A 19,308-nucleotide genomic window follows, 5' to 3' on the forward strand; every position below is an offset into this window, starting at 1 on the left:
AAGATCAATTCTTAATATAGTTATAGGGTCTTCATATGTAAAAAAGTGCTTATTAAATCTTTCCTAATAAAGATTAGTCATATTATTTCATAATGTCATCAATCTGAAATTTCAAATTATTATCCTAATAATATATTTCTTGAATGCTTGAGATGAGTGAAAACACTTTGATTTATAAAAATGTCCCATTACATAGAACTTCACCAAATCCAACTTCAAAATAATAAAACACACATTATGTGTCAATATTAACACAGATATATCACTACAAATGAGAAAATTACAAAGTTCAAAATAAACATTCAAATATTTTAAGACAACTAAAAAAAATACAATGTTCTGGTGAATGACAGTCTGGAAATCCGTCTTATACTGAAAGCTAGGTAAACTTCTTTATACTTTTTATCTTTATTTTAATTATACTGTTATACTTTTTTAGTTTTGGTTGGCAATCTTTTAAACCAAATTTAATACATTACTCTTAAAATAAGTTATTTTCTTTTAAATTAATTTCAGCTATATCACAGTGTTTTTCTTGTATAAACTCTGTACAGGTTGTTTATAAGTATTTCAAGTGAAACATATGTTTGAAAATGGCATCTTATACATCAAAAAATTATTACGATATTTAATTTACCTATTTTGTAAAATTTTAATGAAAAAGGTCTTTGCTAAGAATCTACTTCAGAGGTTTACTGCAACTTTACATAACATGTCTTCTTACCATGTTTTTTCTCATTCTGTGCTTTCAGAAAATGAATTGAAACTGATCATTTTATAACAAATATATATAATTTCACAAGATTATGGCTGGCTAAACCTTCCAGTAATAACTACAATGCAACAGAATTCATCAGTATTCAAAAAAATGTACCAAAATTTAAGAGACTAAGCAACTAGAAACAACTACTTAGCCTCTTATCTACATACTAAGCAACAAGGGATATCCACATAATTCGTGCAGTAAATGTCTCAAATAAGTCTTTCTAAATACACTGAACTGATATATAGAAGTAGCACTTTAATACCAATTTTACATTCTTAAAATATTTACTGAAAAATTCACTTCTTTGGCAATAACTTGATTTTATTCAGTGCATCAAAATTCTGTTGAGGATGAATTGATAATATTTTAGAATACCTTTTATGCAGGTAAAGTTGGTTATGTTAACAACAGACTTAACACACAAATGTATTTTCTCATTCCATAGATATGTAGTAGCTCAATCGGATTCTTGCTAAGATATTGTGTTAATCATATATATATTTTTCATTTTCCATGTTTTTAAAATGTTATGTTTAAACCAGTATCTATCTAAAGCTCCCCATGTATCATAAATGGTGAACAATAGACCAAATAAAAATTCAATTTCATAGCTGTACATGAACTTTAACTGTGGCAATTTTCAAGTAGTTTTATTAATATAGGTTTGTCATCAATCAGAAATCTCTACATTTATGTTTCATGTAAAGATTAGAAACATACTAGAGAAACAAATCTCATACATGTTTGGAGTACTTTTAATTTTTGATTATTTTAAATTACAAATACTATTTAAATATTCTCTAAAATTCATTATTTTCTTAAGCTACTTATTTAACTATACAATGTTTGGCTCTCTTTCATTATTTGGATTTTTTAAAATTTATTACTTATATGTTTAACATTATTTTTTATACATGAATAATGGTTCAAAAACTCAATAAAGTTCTAAAGCACAAACACACTTGTGTTGACTTATTTTCAACTACAAGATGATCTTATTATAGAGAAGGTAATAGTTATTTCTCAATAAAGTATGTTATCTTTAAGATGCTTTATACAAACTTCATGTAACAAACTGTACATTTTTAGATGAACAGTGATTGATTTCTGTTTTTTTAAATACTATTAACACATAACAGTAAAATGATTAAAATTGAAATAATTTCAATGTTTTCTTAATTGAGCTGGAAAAGACATTAATTGGTATTAAACTATTTTCAAAGTAAAAGACGTACAAAGAAACTATGCTATGTTCTGAATATGTACGGTAAAAAGCTTAAACACATTATTTCTCTATATGATAAAAATACACATGTTGAGGTTCAGTAAAAAAAAAATAAATTGTCTTACACTTCCTCCACTACCATTACCTCACTCTCTTCTTCAGCCATGCTTCTATTGCTGGATGATAAAATTTTGAATAATAACTTTTCTCCTTTGTGGTAAAAACATAATAAAACAAAAATTGCATTACAGTATAAACAAAGAAATTTAAGGGTTTAACAAAATTATACAAATCAACAAAAATGTCCTTAAAAAAATCAGAGTGACACCTATACATATTTACCTTTTCTATGATTTTTTATTTTACTCCAGAAACAAGAGACACAGAGCTATAACCTCTTCAAAATCCAGTAAAAAACAACAATAAAATATTACATTCAATTCAAATAATTCCAAATTAATTGACTTTTTACCACACACATTTTTTGAAATTGAGATTTTAATGAATTATGATTCTTCAAGACATATTACCAATCCAAACCATTTAACTGTAACATAGGGTGATCAGCTGTCACAGATTGAATAGTTGTTCTCAACAAACACTGACGGAGTCGTGATCTTTAAACATTACCTGTACAACTAAGAAGGTACGTTACCTAAACTTAAAATAAGGTCGCGTGAATCGATGTTTCACACTCTTCACACATTTGAAATAGAAAAAAAACCTCATGAACCCTTTCAATGGAACAGGAGTTCTAAATTTTTGGTCAGATTCTTCGTCGAAGAATCTTTATATAATTACACGAAGGCCTATTGAAAACGTGAAATTTCGCAGCCGTGAACGCATTATATCCAAAACCAATAGCGATTCTTTTTCGGTTTATTAAACAACATTTATACGAATTTCGGAAGGTGGTTACAAGAAAAGGAAAAAAGTGTGTAAATCCTGTGACATCTCAGAACCGTCTCACGCTCTGACACTGATTTTATGATGAAAATTTCGTTCCACGTTCTTACCAACTGAATTAAAAGGAAACAAACGATTTAAATAATAAATATGTGCCTGCCAGGAATCGAACCTGGGACCTTCCGCGTGTAAAGCGGATGTGATAACCACTACACCACAAGCACGTCACTACCTGTTTTTTTCCTTTTACTCTTTTCAAAATTAATCATTAACGTTTCAAATATCTCATTTCGCAAACTAAACAAACACAAATATAATGACAGCTTTACATATAACCGTAAATAAAATAACACTCTTCCTTGTCTACGAAAGCCAAAAGTAATTTCATAATGTGCTAACGTGTCTTCAAACGACATCATCGAGCCTACGGTATTCAACGTTTTCACACCTCGCTCAATTGCCCTTAAACGTGCAATTTAATTTACTCGTTCTTTTCTCTTTCTAGTAGAAACTGAACAGAAGAATTTCATAACTTTAATTTTTTTATAACAATTATTACACGAAAATGTAATAAGCGATTTAATACGTCTTTTAAATCCTTCAATATGCTTATGGATTCCTGCGAAAAATATTTCATATTTCTTATCTTGCGACCAATTAGATGATCGCACTCTGGCTGATGTCTCGTTCTCGCACCCAACTTCTTCAAGGTGTTCAATACGACAAAGTTTCATGGTGACTATCAAGCTCCTAAAATGATAATTTTGTAAAGGCGCTCTTGTTTTAACAATACGTTGACAGTCGCGGGTTGTAGGATATCACATCGGTGGGAAAACGTCTAATGTGCAGAAGAGGTCTCATCTGTTTTGAAAACACTCTCTTCAGAAACCATCTACTCTTGGCGACTAACGTCGTCTCTCAAGGTTATATATCGTTGTTCTCGTTGAAAATGACTTTACCAAAACATAGAATCTTGTTCAAAAAAAACGTTTACCAGAACCAGCTGCACCTAGAAGCAGGAAACATTTCAGAATAATGTATATTCTGCTGTCGTGGCATCGTAATTTCCTCGTACCTATTTAATCTTAACTATATTCAAGTGAAATAAATACAATTTTTAAATAAGTACGTAAAAGAGGAGATTCGATAACAACAATAAGATATTAAGCATCGCAAATAGCCTTTACTAAGTGAAGACATTCTGGAAAAATAAAGAAATCAGACAAAAATTGATAAACAGAACAAGGAGTCTTCAAGAAAACAATGATCTCTCTAGGCGGTCGCTTCTCTTCCCTGTAAGAGTGGTAAGACATGGCGTTTAGGACCTTTTGAGTCGCTATCTGTGGTTCGTTTATTTCCAATTCCAATCAAATAACATGTATGCATTGTCAGACGTAGTGGAATTTACGATATTATCGCCAATTCCACCGATCGGTAAAAATAAAGTACATCAAACAGTCGGTGTTGAACGACTTTGAAGAATTGCCTTAACTCTTTTCCGTCACTAGTAAGTTGCAGATGATAACTCGCATATCCATGCAATAGTTCTAACAGCTATTTAAAACAAAAGGTTAAAGAACGAAACATATAGGTTGATTATCTGTCACATTTTGAATAGTTGTTCTTAACAAACACTGACGGAGTCGTGATCTTTAAACATTACCTGTACAACAAAGAAGGTACGTTACCTAAACTTAAATTAAGGTCGCGTGAATCGACATTTCAAACTCTTCACGCATTTGAAATAGAAAAAAAACATAAAGGAACCCTTTCCATGGAACAGGAGTTCTAAATTGCTGGTCAGATTCTTTGTCGAATGTTATATGATTACACGAAGGCCTATTGAAAACGTGAAATTTCGCAGCCGTACACGCATTATATCCAAAACCAATAGCGATTCTTTTTCGGTTTATTAAACAACATTTATACGAATTTCGGAAGGTGGTTACAAGAAAAGGAAAAAAGTGTGTAAATCCTGTGACATCTCAGAACCGTCTCACGCTCTGACCCTGAATTTATGATGAAAATTTCGTTCCACGTTCTTACCAACTGAATTAAAAGGAAACAAACGATTTAAATATGTGCCTACTATGGTTCGAACCTGGGACCTTCTGAGTGTAAAGCGGATATGATAACCACTACACCACAAGTACGTCACTTCCTGTTTTCTTCCTTTTTACTGTTTTCAAAATTAATCATTAACGTTTCAAATATCTCATTTCGCAAACTAAACAAACACAAATATAATGACAGCTTTACATATAACCGTAAATAAAATAACGCTCTTCCTTGTCTACGAAAGCCAAAAGTAATTTCATAATGTGCTAACGTGTCTTCAAACGACATAATCGAGCCTACAGTATTCAAAGTTTTCACCCCTCGCTCAATTGCCTTTAAACGTGCAATTTAATTTACTCGTTCTTTTCTCTTTCTAGTAGAAACTGAACAGAAGAATTTCATAACTTTAATTTTTTTATAACAATTATTACACGAAAATGTAATAAGCGATTTAATACGTCTTTTAAATCCTTCAATATGCTTATGGATTCCTGCGAAAAATATTTCATATTTCTTATCTTGCGACCAATTAGATGATCGCACTCTGGCTGATGTCTCGTTCTCGCACCCAACTTCTTCAAGGTGTTCAATACGACAAAGTTTCATGGTGACTATCAAGCTCCTAAAATGATAATTTTGTAAAGGCGCTCTTGTTTTAACAGTACGTTGACAGTCGCAGGTTGTAGGATATCACATCGGTGGGAAAACGTCTAATGTGCAGAAGAGGTCTCAACTGTTTTGAAAACACTCTCTTCAAAAACCATCTACTCTTGGCGACTAACGTCGTCTTTCAAGGTTATATATCGTTGTTCTCGTTGAAAATGACTTTACCAAAACATAGAATCTTGTTCAAAAAAAACGTTTACCAGAACCAGCTGCACCTAGAAGCAGGAAACATTTCAGAATAATGTATATTCTGCTGTCGTGGCATCGTAATTTCCTCGTACCTATTTAATCTTAACTATATTCAAGTGAAATAAATACAATTTTTAAATAAGTACGTAAAAGAGGAGATTCGATAACAACAATAAGATATTAAGCATCGCAAATAGCCTTTACTAAGTGAAGACATTCTGGAAAAATAAAGAAATCAGACAAAAATTGATAAACAGAACAAGGAGTCTTCAAGAAAACAATGATCTCTATAGCTTGTCGCTTCTCTTCCCTGTAAGAGTGGCAAGACATGGCGTTTAGGACCTTTGAGTCGCTATCTGTGGTTCGTTTATTTCCAATTCCAATCAAATAACATGTATGCATTGTCAGACGTAGTGGAATTTACGATATTATCGCCAATTCCACCGATCGGTAAAAATAAAGTACATCAAACAGTCGGTGTTGAACGACTTTGAAGAATTGCCTTAACTCTTTTCCGTCACTAGTAAGTTGCAGATGATAACTCGCATATCCATGCAATAGTTCTAACCGCTATTTAAAACAAAAGGTTAAAGAACGAAACATATAGGTTGATTATCTGTCACATTTTGAATAGTTGTTCTTAACAAACACTGACGGAGTCGTGATCTTTAAACATTACCTGTACAACAAAGAAGGTACGTTACCTAAACTTAAAATAAGGTCGCGTGAATCGACATTTTAAACTCTTCACGCATTTGAAATAGAAAAAAACCCATAATGAAACCCTTTCCATGGAACAGGAGTTCTAAATTGCTGGTCAGATTCTTCGTCGAATGTTATATGATTACACGAAGGCCTATTGAAAACGTGAAATTTCGCAGCCGTGCACGCATTATATCCAAATCCAATAGCGATTCTTTTTCGGTTTATTAAACAACATTTATACGAATTTCGGAAGGTGGTTACAAGAAAAGGAAAAAAAGTGTGTATATCCTGTGACATCTCAGAACCGTCTCACGCTCTGACACTGAATTTATGATGAAAATTTCGTTCCACGTTCTTACCAACTGAATTAAAAGGAAACAAACGATTTAAATAATAAATATGTGCCTGCCATGGTTCGAACCTGGGACCTTCCGCGTGTATAGCGGATGTGATAAGCACTACACCACAAGCCCGTCGCTAACACTAAACTAAACTAAACTAACGTGGCAGGGGTTCAGTTTAGAGAGAGAGAAATCAGAAGAGTTCTCTCTCCAACCGGGGTGTTCAGGAACTTTGTAGTTCCTCTTCGTCCCCTTTCGTGGATTGTTATTAAGATTAAGTGGTGGGTTTTTTGTTTTTTTTATTATTATTTTAATAAATTAATTATCGTTATTATTCTTGACTTTTTGGGTGGGGAATGTCTCACTAAATGTTCTTTTGGGTGGAGGCAAAGGCTGCAGTGGAAAGAAAGGCCGGGACCTGTCCCGAAAGGAAAAAGTAGCACGTCACTTCCTGTTTTCTTCCTTTTTACTGTTTTCAAAATTAATCATTAACGTTTCAAATATCTCATTTCGCAAACTAAACAAACACAAATATAATGACAGCTTTACATATAACCGTAAATAATATAACCCTTTTCCTTGTCTACGAAAGCCAAAAGTAATTTCACAATGTGCTAACGTGTCTTCAAACGACATCAACGAGCCTACGGTATTCAACGTTTTCACACCTCGCTCAATTGCCCTTAAACGTGCAATTTAATTTACTCGTTCTTTTCTCTTTCTAGTAGAAACTGAACAGAAGAATTTCATAACTTTAATTTTTTTATCACAATTATTACACGAAAACGTAATAAGCGATTTAATACGTCTTTTAAGTCCTTCAATATGCTTATGGATTCCTGCGAAAAATATTTCATATTTCTTATCTTGCGACCAATTAGATGATCGCACTCTGGCTGATGTCTCGTTCTCGCACCCAACTTCTTCAAGGTGTTCAATACGACAAAGTTTCATGGTGACTCTCAAGCTCCCAAAATGATAATTTTGTAAAGGCGCTCTTGTTTTAACAGTACGTTGACAGTCGCGGGTTGTAGGATATCACATCGGTGGGAAAACGTCTAATGTGCAGAAGAGGTCTCAACTGTTTTGAAAACACTCTCTTCAAAAACCATCTACTCTTGGCGACTAACGTCGTCTTTCAAGGTTATATATCGTTGTTCTCGTTGAAAATGACTTTACCAAAACACAGAATCTTGTTCAACAAAAACGTTTACAAGAACCAGCTGCACCTGGAAGCAGGAAACACTTCAGAATGAAGTATATTCTGCAGTCGTGGCATCGTAATTCCCTCGTACCTATTTAATCTTCACTATATTCAAGTGAAACAAATACAATTTTTTAAATAAGTACGTAAAAGAGGAGATTCGATAAGAGCAATAAGATATTAAGCACGGCAAAAAGCCTTTACTAAGTGAAGACATTCTGGAAAAATAAAGAAATCAGACAAAAATTGATAAACAGAACAAGGAGTCTTCAAGAAAACAATGATCTCTATAGCTTGTCGCTTCTCTTCCCTGTAAGAGGGGCAAGACATGGCGTTTAGGACCTTTGAGTCGCTATCTGTGGTTCGTTTATTTCCAATTCCAATCAAATAACATGTATGCATTGTCAGACGTAGTGGAATTTACGATATTATCGCCAATTCCACCGATCGGTAAAAATAAAGTACATCAAACAGTCGGTGTTGAACGACTTTGAAGAATTGCCTTAACTCTTTTCCGTCACTAGTAAGTTGCAGATGATAACTCGCATATCCATGCAATAGTTCTAACCGCTATTTAAAACAAAAGGTTAAAGAACGAAACATATAGGTTGATTAGCTGTCACAGCTAGAATAGTTGTTCTCAACAAACACTGACGGAGTCGTGATCTTTAAACATTACCTGTACAACTAAGAAGGTACGTTACCTAAACTTAAAATAAGGTCGCGTGAATCGACATTTTAAACTCTTCACGCATTTGAAATAGAAAAAAACCCATAATGAAACCCTTTCCATGGAACAGGAGTTCTAAATTGCTGGTCAGATTCTTCGTCGAATGTTATATGATTACACGAAGGCCTATAGAAAACGTGAAATTTCGCAGCCGTGCACGCATTATATCCAAAACCAATAGCGATTCTTTTTCGGTTTATTAAACAACATTTATACGAATTTCGGAAGGTGGTTACAAAAAAAGGAAAAAAGTGTGTATATCCTGTGACATCTCAGAACCGTCTCACGCTCTGACACTGAATTTATGATGAAAATTTCGTTCCACGTTCTTACCAACTGAATTAAAAGGAAACAAACGATTTAAATATGTGCCTGCCAGGGTTCGAACCTGGGACCTTCCGCGTGTAAAGCGGATGTTTTTTTTTTTTTTTTTTTCTCTTTATTTATCCCACCTCAACGAGGGGGTATACACAGAAATACAACAAATAAAACACAAGTTAATGAATTAGCATGTAACAATAACTCTGTAGATTACCATGCTGAAAATTACCACAAAGTTAATAAAATTAAGGAAAAAAGAAATAAAAGAGGTAATTGGAACAGCAGGTAATCCAACAAACATTATAATGAACATTAACAAACAAGAAATCAATGGATCTTGCATTGGTAACAAAAATATAATGAAATAACAACTTATCTTAACAACGTACACAAGAAATAACCTTGGGCACCTTGGGTTACCAAGCTACCAACATAAGAATACACAGAATAAAAAACATTTAATGAGTTATGTAACAAAGATCTATGATAATGAAGATATATATGTCTCCGTACACGCACTTTAAACATGGAAATTAAATGAATGACGCGATTTCGTGCCAAAGAAACTGAACGAGCAGAACATATAACCTGACGTGCCAAACTTGTAATTAAACGGAATATGTTCCAGCATCTCCTGGGTAACGAAGGATGAGATCCCACTAAGAGGCATCTCCTCCATACCCAGTTTGATATGGGACATCAAAATAAAATGCCAATAATTTATATACATATGACCACAATGGCTGTACAAAAGGACATTGGAAAAACAGATGGTCTATGGTTTCTGGCGCCTGGGAACAGAAAGTGCACAACCCTGTGGGATGTCTGTCCATATGTATCAGCTTGACATTTGTGGTAATCGCCCGCAACCAGAGTAAATAATCCACATCACAAACAAAAAACCAACAAAAGAAGAATAAGCGTTTTACGAATGCGTTTCCAGTCTCCAGGAGGAACAATATCCCCAGTAGAATGGAGCAGGGAAGTTATTAGCGAGTGAAAACTGTATATATCCCACCAGTTGCCGCAGAGATAAACCTTGAAAATGAACTCGATTATCGGAGTGGTCCAGAAAATATAAATCCATAACACATGTGGACGACGGAGGAGGAGCCGGCTGGGTAGACAAAATCGGCAACCACTCCACAGGCAACGCCTCCTTGAGCATATGAAAATGTGAAAAAATTGTGCGGGCATTGGCCAACGGGTCAGCGTCCGTACACATTTCAATCACTGCCCCCACCGGAAGAAAAGCAGGAGCACCTCGTACATTAAATGACGGACCTGAACCAAACCTGCGTTAATAAATTCAGGAAAATGAAATGTTCGGTGGCGAACATCAACAATAGCCGGATTGAAAAACAAAGGTTCATCAAAATTTGGGGAAAGAGGAGCTGGGACAATCCTTTATCCCCAAGAAGAACCTTCCAGGCATGAAACATTTCCTGAATATAGAAAGGTAACGATTTCACAAAACGTGGCAAAATACGGCATTGAAGAATCCGAAAGCTTAAAGAGAGATTGCCATAACAAGAAAAAATCCAGAAAGAAGTTGTCGCAAGGTGGAAGGACAAGAAGCATCCAAACAACGCTGCAACAACTTCAAACGGAATGCGAGTTTACGAGTGTGAACATCAACCAAGTTGATACCTCCACAATCATAACTCCGAATCAGAATACCGTATGCCACTTTATGTATACCTCCCGCCAAATAAAATCCAGTATACATTTGCGAAATCTAGCCTCAAACTGTCTTGGCAACGGGAGTATATTCAACGGGTACCATAACACCGATGCCACCAAGGAGTTCACCACAAGAGATTTACCCTTTAGCGACAAAGAACGAAATCGCCACGACACCAAGACACGAGATACCCTGCGCAATACACCCTGCCACGTATCTTGCAGCATGACATCGAAATTAGAGTGGAAAACTATTCCCAAAATCCGAATAGGATCCTGGGAAATTCTCAACTCACCAAGGACGAAGTCTGCAGAAGAGGCCAAACACCCAACCCACAAACCCTGACTCTTGGTCCAGTTGATCTTCCACCAGTAGCTTTGCCAAAGTTCGGCAGACATCCAACACATGCGGCAAAGATTCGGCGTCTCGTAAGGTTAAGGTGGTATCATCAGCATGCTGATAAGTAAGTGAAGGCGTGGGGAGTAGCACATCACCACCAATACCAGTAATATGTACATTATGGACTAACATATTTCGTAACGGTTCGACACTGAGAACGTAAAGTAGAGCAGACATGGGGCATCCTTGACGAATACCCCGAGTAATAGCAAAATCATTAGTGAGAAATCCATTAAACTTTACACAACTAGAAATAGAAGTATAGCAAAGACGAACCCAATGAACAAAAGTAGAACCAAAACCCATACGCAGAAGAAGTTGAAATAGATAGTCATAGGCCACCCGATCAAAAGCTTGCATCTGATCGAGCTTCAAAAAGATTCCACCCTGGCCGGTACGTGCTAAAGATTGCAATAGCAAAACGAGTGTTAATGGAGTATCAGCAACGTCCCGTCCAGGTATACACCCGGATTGGTCATCTGAAACTAAACTGGAGATCACAGACGAAAGGCGACGAGCCAGCACTTTGGCCAAAAGCTTATAGTCAGTACAAAGCAATGTCAAAGGCCGACTGTTAGCCGCCAACCGTCGATCCCCTCCTTTCGGGATAGGAACAATTACCCCAGAACACATTGTACGGAGCAACTGTGGAGAGTGGAACAGTTGAGACAAGACAGATAAAAAAGTCGTCAACAAAAAGAGGAAGAAAATATTTGTAAAATTCGGAGGTAAACCCATCCAAACCAGGAGATTTGCCCAGCGGTAAACTGTTTAAAGCAGCGATAACTTCCGGAACCGTGAATGGAGCATCACAAATATTAGCTTGTTCACTGGAAAGAGTTCGATCAACAAATGAGAGAACTAAATTTATGTCTGCCTGCAGAACGATATCCTTAGAGTACAGTGCGGAATAATACCGATGTAAAACCATAGCGATATCTTCCACACCGGACACCTCCACACCCCTATCAGTGAGCATGGATCGAAACTCAATTCTGCTTTGACGGACCTTTTCCATACGAAGAAAGTAAGACGTAGATCTCTCACCCTCCTCAAACCAACGAATATGAGATCGAATCCTCGCCCCCTCTATGGTATCGTGATCCAAAGTCTCCAATGCATCTTCAAGTTCATACAATTTGACCTTAGACCTACCAGGGAAACGGGACAGTTTTCGAAGCTCACGATTGATGGACGACTCAAGCTGACATTTGCGAGAACGGGATGCCCGCGCACGAAGAATCGAATAACGCTCGGTAAGTAAACGGAACGCGCATTTCAATTGTTCATACCACTTAATTTTATCAGTCCCATAGACTGACCAACTACGACTTCTGGCGATCAACAGCTTAATGGCTTTCACATATTCGGCATCCCTCAATAACTGGTTATTGAAGTGCCAGAAATTAGGACCTCTGACAATTGGTCGCAGAGTAAGGTCGAAGCCCAATAAAGCGTGATCTGTAGCAGGAAACCACAACGTACGGAAACGTTGGACAGTCCCCTGCAAGGTAGAAGAAAGCAAAACCCTGTCAATACGAGACGACATCATTTCACCATTAACAAAACGCTTCCATGTGAAACCAGGTGTAGTCGGCGATATGAGTGAATGCGCATCAAGCAAATCAAACCTATTAAGAAACTGGACAAAAAAGCCGAACGGCTGGCGTCACGGTAGAAACGGACCGGAAATCGATCGCGTGCCACATCCACCACACAATTAAAATCTCCCACAACAAGCAATCCCGTGCATCCATCCAAACAATACTCCAAGTTTTGGAAAAATTCCCGTCGCTCGGAGATAACGCGAGGAGCGTACACAGATGATAACAGATAAGACAAAGACTCGAAACTGAATTTGACTGTCAGAACCCTACCCACCCCATCAGAAGAAACGAATGTAACATTATCACACAAAAACTGCTGTATCAAGATGGCAACCCCTTGTCGGCCAGAAGTAGAATTATTAAAAAAAACTTCACCTGGCCAAAATTTCAGAACGACATCATAAAAAATTATCAGTGAAAAACGTTTCCTGTAAACAAACAACATCAAAATTAGTAACAAAGTAATCCAGGTAATAAGCCAGCTTACTAATATTACGCAACCTATTACTATTCAAAACTCCCACCCTTAGTAAATGTACATGCTAAAGAGAAAGTAAAGGTAGAAGAATTGAAAGGAAACTGTCACACACCAAAAAATAACAAGAATAAATGTAAAGATCTAAGCACATATGCACAAAGTACAAATAACAATAAATGACAGTCTTACACTAACTGAAACAAACAAACTGGCACAACAAACTCATTTAAGGCTGAGACACCGCCTTCGCCCGAGATATCCGTAGTATTGGCACGTCCGACACCCGTTTTCGTCCACTTTTCTTAGAAGTGTCACCAGGAGACATTGCCACCACACTAGCATACCTCCAACGACGAGGAAGAGGCACCTCCACATCGCCGGCGGTACTCTCACCACTAACCGGAAGTGGCGGTCGGTGGAGTTTCAAGGTCGCCGTCAAGCAGAGCAGACGTGCAAGTCAAGAGCTGCGAGACAAGTGCATTGAAGACTAAATTATCCTGTGAAGTGCATAAAGTTTTACTAAAAGGTTATTCCTTAGTCCTTATCAGGACTAGTAAAACAGTATGAAGAGAAAGAAGATAGTGACAAGATCCAACGGAAAAGCCCTTTCCAACGACGAGATCATGGATATGCTGAATAGAGCTATTGAAGGACCAGCCTCTGAATCACTGAGTAGTTCGACTGAGAGTTCCGAAGGTGAAAACTCAGGAGCTGAAGAATCACGAAGACCAGAATCCCATGAAACAAACGAGACATCAAACAAGAGGAGGCTGAAGAAGAAGAAGAAAAGGACATGGTAAGTATAGTTTCTGACTATTCTACTAACCCTAACCTTAACGACGCTAATAATAGTTCTAAAATCAAAGTATTAATAACATAACCCATGTTAACGAAGACAAAGCCACTTGCTCTAACAATAATTACTTGAATACAAACAACACCACCATCGCCACTAATTCTGAGAACACCATCACTGTCACACAAACACACAATTCTCCTAACTACAGAATCCCAACTCTGTTCATCGAAGGAGTAAACAAAACAACACGCATTCCACAGATTGTCAATCAACTGAGGTCCTATTACCCGGGCATTCAGTTTAAAGACATCAAACGTCTTCCTAATGGAAGAATCATGATTAAATGTACCGAACCTCAAGAGTTTGCTCATATTTTGGCCCACTGGCCCAAGGATGCCTTCGGTGTTCAAGCCACTATCACAACACCAAAAACAAACACACCAAAACTAACAGTCATAATCAGAGGTGTCGATTTCGACATTGAAGATCATGAAATCACTGAAGAATTAACAACTCAAGGCTTTGACATTGCATCATCGAACAGAATCATCTCATTCAGAACGAAACAAAAACGCCACTGATCAAGGTAACCGTCAACAAAAAAGACGATCAGGACAAATTATTAAAAAACGGTTGCTTTTTATTTTTCAAAAGACACACCAAAAACCAATAATCCAATGCTACAAATGTCAACGGTTCGGACACACAAAAACTAATTGTATGGCCAAGGATAGATGTGTCAGATGTGGCGGATCTCACGAGGTCGCTCAGTGTCCTAACGAGCGTAACCAAGTTAGATGCGCCAACTGTCAGAAACCCCACGCAGCCAGTTACAAAGGCTGCCCCAAATACGTAACAGATTCCTTTTCAAAACCACGAACAACAATAATCAAACCCACGGCTACCAAAACAACACCAAACAACCTTTACTACCAACTCCAACCGACTCACAAATCAAACACGCTCAACCTCAACCAACACGTACTTACGCGGACGTAACACGCCCAAAAACAACACAAGCATTTAACCCAACAGATTTCACCACAAACTTGCTAGCAATGCTGATAGAATTGAGTGATCTCCCTTCATTCGAATCGAGGCACGAGTCACTCAAGGCTGTTTGCAGCCTTGCAAGTCACTATTTTAACCTCCCTCACCTGAAACCACACCATCTTTCACTCAAAATTCACGCGAGGGAAATAAAACAACACAATGATACAACACATTAAAATCTTACACATCAACTGCCAAGGAAATCTTAAAGACAAAAGGATAGAAATATACAACATAAACAAACATATAAACGCCAACATAATCATCATTTCAGAAACACTTTGCACAGAGAAACAAAACACCACAATCCCAGTTCATCTCACACAACATACCTCACTCAGAAAACAACAGAGGTATAATAACTTACTTTAGTACAAAAATATCGCATCTAATCTCGATAGAAGATTCATTTAAATCTGACATTAATGAGACCATTTTTTGTAATATACACTTTAACAACCGGCTAACTATTCCGATTCTAGCCATATATTGCTCACCAACCAAAAATATCGACATTAACTTCCTTCAAAATGTGTTAATCGAAAACCCAAACCAATTATTATTGGAGACTTTAATTCACCGCACACAGAATTAAGGGGTAACAGAGACACACGCAGAGGATCCTGCATAAAAAATTTTATTTCTAGCAATAAAATGCACTTAATTAATGACAATACACCTACACACTTCTCAGCCGATAACGGCTCATATGATGTACTCGATTTCATCATCGCACCCAAGGACATGGTTAATAGAATATCTAACTTTAAAGTGCATGATGAAATCACCAGTGACCACTTCCCGTGTCATGTATGATTCATCCGCGCCACCCGGCTGTGGCGTACGTGACTCCTTCCGCATACACCTACACTGAAACAGACTGGCTCACTTTTAATGCCTCTCTGCACTCATACCTACCCCACCCAATCGAACATGTAAACAACAAAACAGAACTAGACAAATATGTTGATCAAATTACAGAAGCCATAAAGAAAGCCACAAGAAACACAATTCCTAAATCAAAAAGAAAACAATCACTTATTCAATGGACTCTAACACCAGAAATTCACGCACTAATAATCAAACGTAGACAATTACGACGAATACACTACATCACACGTGATCCACACATTAAAACAGAAATCAATAGAACAAATACAAAATTAAACAAGAAATTAAAAAGTCAGAGAAAACAATTGGCATAACTTCTGCAAGAACTTAGAAAAACCAAGAAAAATCCAAAAGAATTCTGGAAAAATTCAAGAGTATTGCGTCAGACAAAACACAAATCACATGTTACAACACATCACACACAACAATAAAATCGCAAGGACGGACGAAGAGAAAGCTGACTTATTAGCTGACTATTACAAATCCGCTTTTAGCGATTTAAACTCAGTAGATTTCGACACACAACACCAACACCATGTCAACAACTACATAAATGCAAACCAAGCTTCATTCTCACCAGGATTTCCCGGAGAGACACTAGAAGCATACTCAAATTCAATCGATAGAAAAATAACCATAACCGAACTAAAGATTAATATCAAAACTTGAAGAACACTTCCCCGGACATGACCAAATACCAAATATTATTCTCAAAAAAGTTCCACTCTCCTACTACAACACCTCACAAACATCATGAACATTTCATTAGCGACAGGGTATTACCCTGACACGTGGAAAAAAGCCATCATAACAACGATCCCCAAGAAACAAACTAACAGAACAAATCCAGATAATTTCCGCCCCATCAGTCTGTTAAGCTGCCTTGGCAAACTGATGGAGAGAATTATCTCAACCGTCTTCTCCATTTTTGCGAATCAAACAACATCCTTCCAGAATCTCAAAATGCCTCCAGAAAAATAGACAAACAACAGATCACCTCACACGACTCACCGAATCAATATACAAAGCTTACAACAACAATCAAGTAACCATCGGGGTATTCCTAGATGTCAAAAAAGCATTCGACAGCGTTTGGCACAATGCCATCATATACAAACTAAACCACCTACAAATAAATCCTACGATAGTCAAATGGATTTCAAATTTTTTAACCAATAGAACAGCACAAGTAAAAGTCAATAAAACCATATCCAAATTGTTTAATATAACGGCAGGAGTGCCCCAAGGATCAGTCCTCTCCACTTCTTTACATAATTTTCGTCAGTGACATACCTTTTCCAAATCTAACATACACACACAATTCACAATACGCAGATGACATCGCAATCTGGAGCACCTCCAGAAACCCAGTAATGGCCATGTCTCGCGTACAAGAATCACTAAACAACGTCTCAACATGGAGCAACAAGTGGAGGGTCGTGTTAAATCCGACAAAAACACAAGCAATCACCTTCTATAGAAAACTAAAGAAGCAAAGAAAAAATCTAGAAAAAATAAATCTATCACTTGGAAACACAACCATCAACATGAGCAAAAACATCACATTCCTTGGCGTCACTTTCGACACAAAACTAACATGGAAAAAACACATAAACAATATACACTCATCAATAAGAAAAAGGATTTCATATCTAAAGACTATAACTGGTAAACAATCAAAATGCGCACCGAACACCATTATACAAATATACCAGGCTTACATCCGTCCACTAATAGAGTACGGATGTCAAGTAACATACAACATGTCAAACAACACACTCCAAAAAATCCAAGTGCAACAAAACAAAATATTAAAATCCGCATTCAGTTTACCATCTTTTACACCAACAAATTATCTACACCAAATTAGTAATTTACCAACTATAAGAGATAGAATAACAGAACTTTCTCTGAAATATTATCGAAAAGCAGAAAACAGAAACAAACTAACGGCATCACTACACAAATTATCAAGTGCACCAACAAAATACATATCACCATACAACATATTTCAAGAATCACAATCCACTCAACAAAGAGTTTAAATACATAAAAACTATGTTATTAACATGAATTCCTTTTTTTTTCAGGTACAGGGCACACGACAGGCAAAACTTTCGGCGCCCGTCGTGTGAAAGTGGGTTTTCTCGGGGTACTCCCGTTTCCCCCCGCATCAAAATCTTCAGGCATTGGATTTCTAGATCCCAGCCAAGGCAACCTTTTTGCCAGACCCAGAATCGGACCGTTTGATTTGATCTGAACTTGAATGAATTACATTCATGTTCACATCTACCCAACTTTTTCTTTTCGAGACAGGTCCCGACCTTTCCTTCTTTCCACTGCTACCTTTGCCTCCACCCAAAAGACCATTTAATGAGACATTCCCCACCCAAAAAGTCAAGAATAATAACGATAATTAATTTATTAAAATAATAATAAAAAAAACAAACCACCACTTAATCCTAATAACAATCCACGAAAGGGGACGAAGAGGAACTACAAAGTTCCTGAACACCCCAGTTGGAGAGAGAACTCTTCGGATTTCTCTCTCTCTAAACTGAACCCCTGCCACGTTAGTTTAGTTTAGTTTGGCCCCACCAGAAACCGTCGATCGTCGGGCAGAAACATCGTCCACCACCCGATGGGTAGCTGCAGCCTTCTTTGAAAGGGGAACCTCCGAATCAACGCGTGGACAAACAGAAATGGTGTCAACATCATGAGGCACTGCACGAGAGGGAGCAGCCGTGTCTACTTCAGCGGCGTCACGAGAAGTAGTAGGCGTGGCCACTTAAGCGTCGTCACTAGAGGAAGTTCGAGGAACAACAAGCTTGGGACAACGTTGACGGACGTGACCCTTCATATGACAATGTCGGCATATAAACTGGGGGCAATCGCGATATAGATGATCCGCCCCCAAACATAAATTACATACTTTTGACTGGCGATCATGCTTCACTTTTACCATTACCGCCTTGCCCAAAGGATCAAAAACTTTTTACTACGTACGGCAAAGAGATACACTTCTCACTAAAACACACACGAACATGGCGTATACCTAAGTATATGCCCTGGTCCCTCTTCCACACAATAGGGCTTTTCACTTCACAATCATAATCTTTAAGTTTATTTAGTATAATATCATCGTCGATATATTCGGGTACGTCCATAAATGACACAGTAATAGTACGTTTATTTACACCATTAGCCGAACAGTGCACACCATTTACAGTTCGACCGGCATCTATAGCCAGGTCCACATCGTCGGGAAGAACAAAGTTACCTCATA

At 37.1% G+C, this 19,308-nt stretch overlaps 1 long non-coding RNA gene and 1 other non-coding gene across 5 annotated transcripts in view; both read right to left on the bottom strand.

Annotated features, from left to right (window-relative positions):
• The window catches only part of LOC143238524 (uncharacterized), a 62,585-nt gene extending 59,524 nt beyond the window's left edge, over positions 1-3,061 (bottom strand). For 2 of the 4 annotated variants that reach the window (XR_013020622.1, XR_013020625.1), the window contains exon 1: positions 2,137-3,061. This is a non-coding gene — a long non-coding RNA (uncharacterized LOC143238524). Of the gene's footprint in view, positions 1-2,116 lie in introns of all 4 variants that reach the window. The other 2 variants (XR_013020623.1, XR_013020624.1) reach the window with 2 other exon arrangements.
• Positions 3,049-3,121, bottom strand: TRNAV-UAC (transfer RNA valine (anticodon UAC)). The gene has a single exon. It is a non-coding gene; the product is annotated as a tRNA-Val (tRNA).
• Positions 3,122-19,308: the final 16,187 nt, after the last annotated feature.

This window comes from Tachypleus tridentatus, chromosome 13 (assembly GCF_004210375.1).
Source record: "Tachypleus tridentatus isolate NWPU-2018 chromosome 13, ASM421037v1, whole genome shotgun sequence".
NCBI classification, from domain to species: domain Eukaryota; kingdom Metazoa; phylum Arthropoda; class Merostomata; order Xiphosura; family Limulidae; genus Tachypleus; species Tachypleus tridentatus.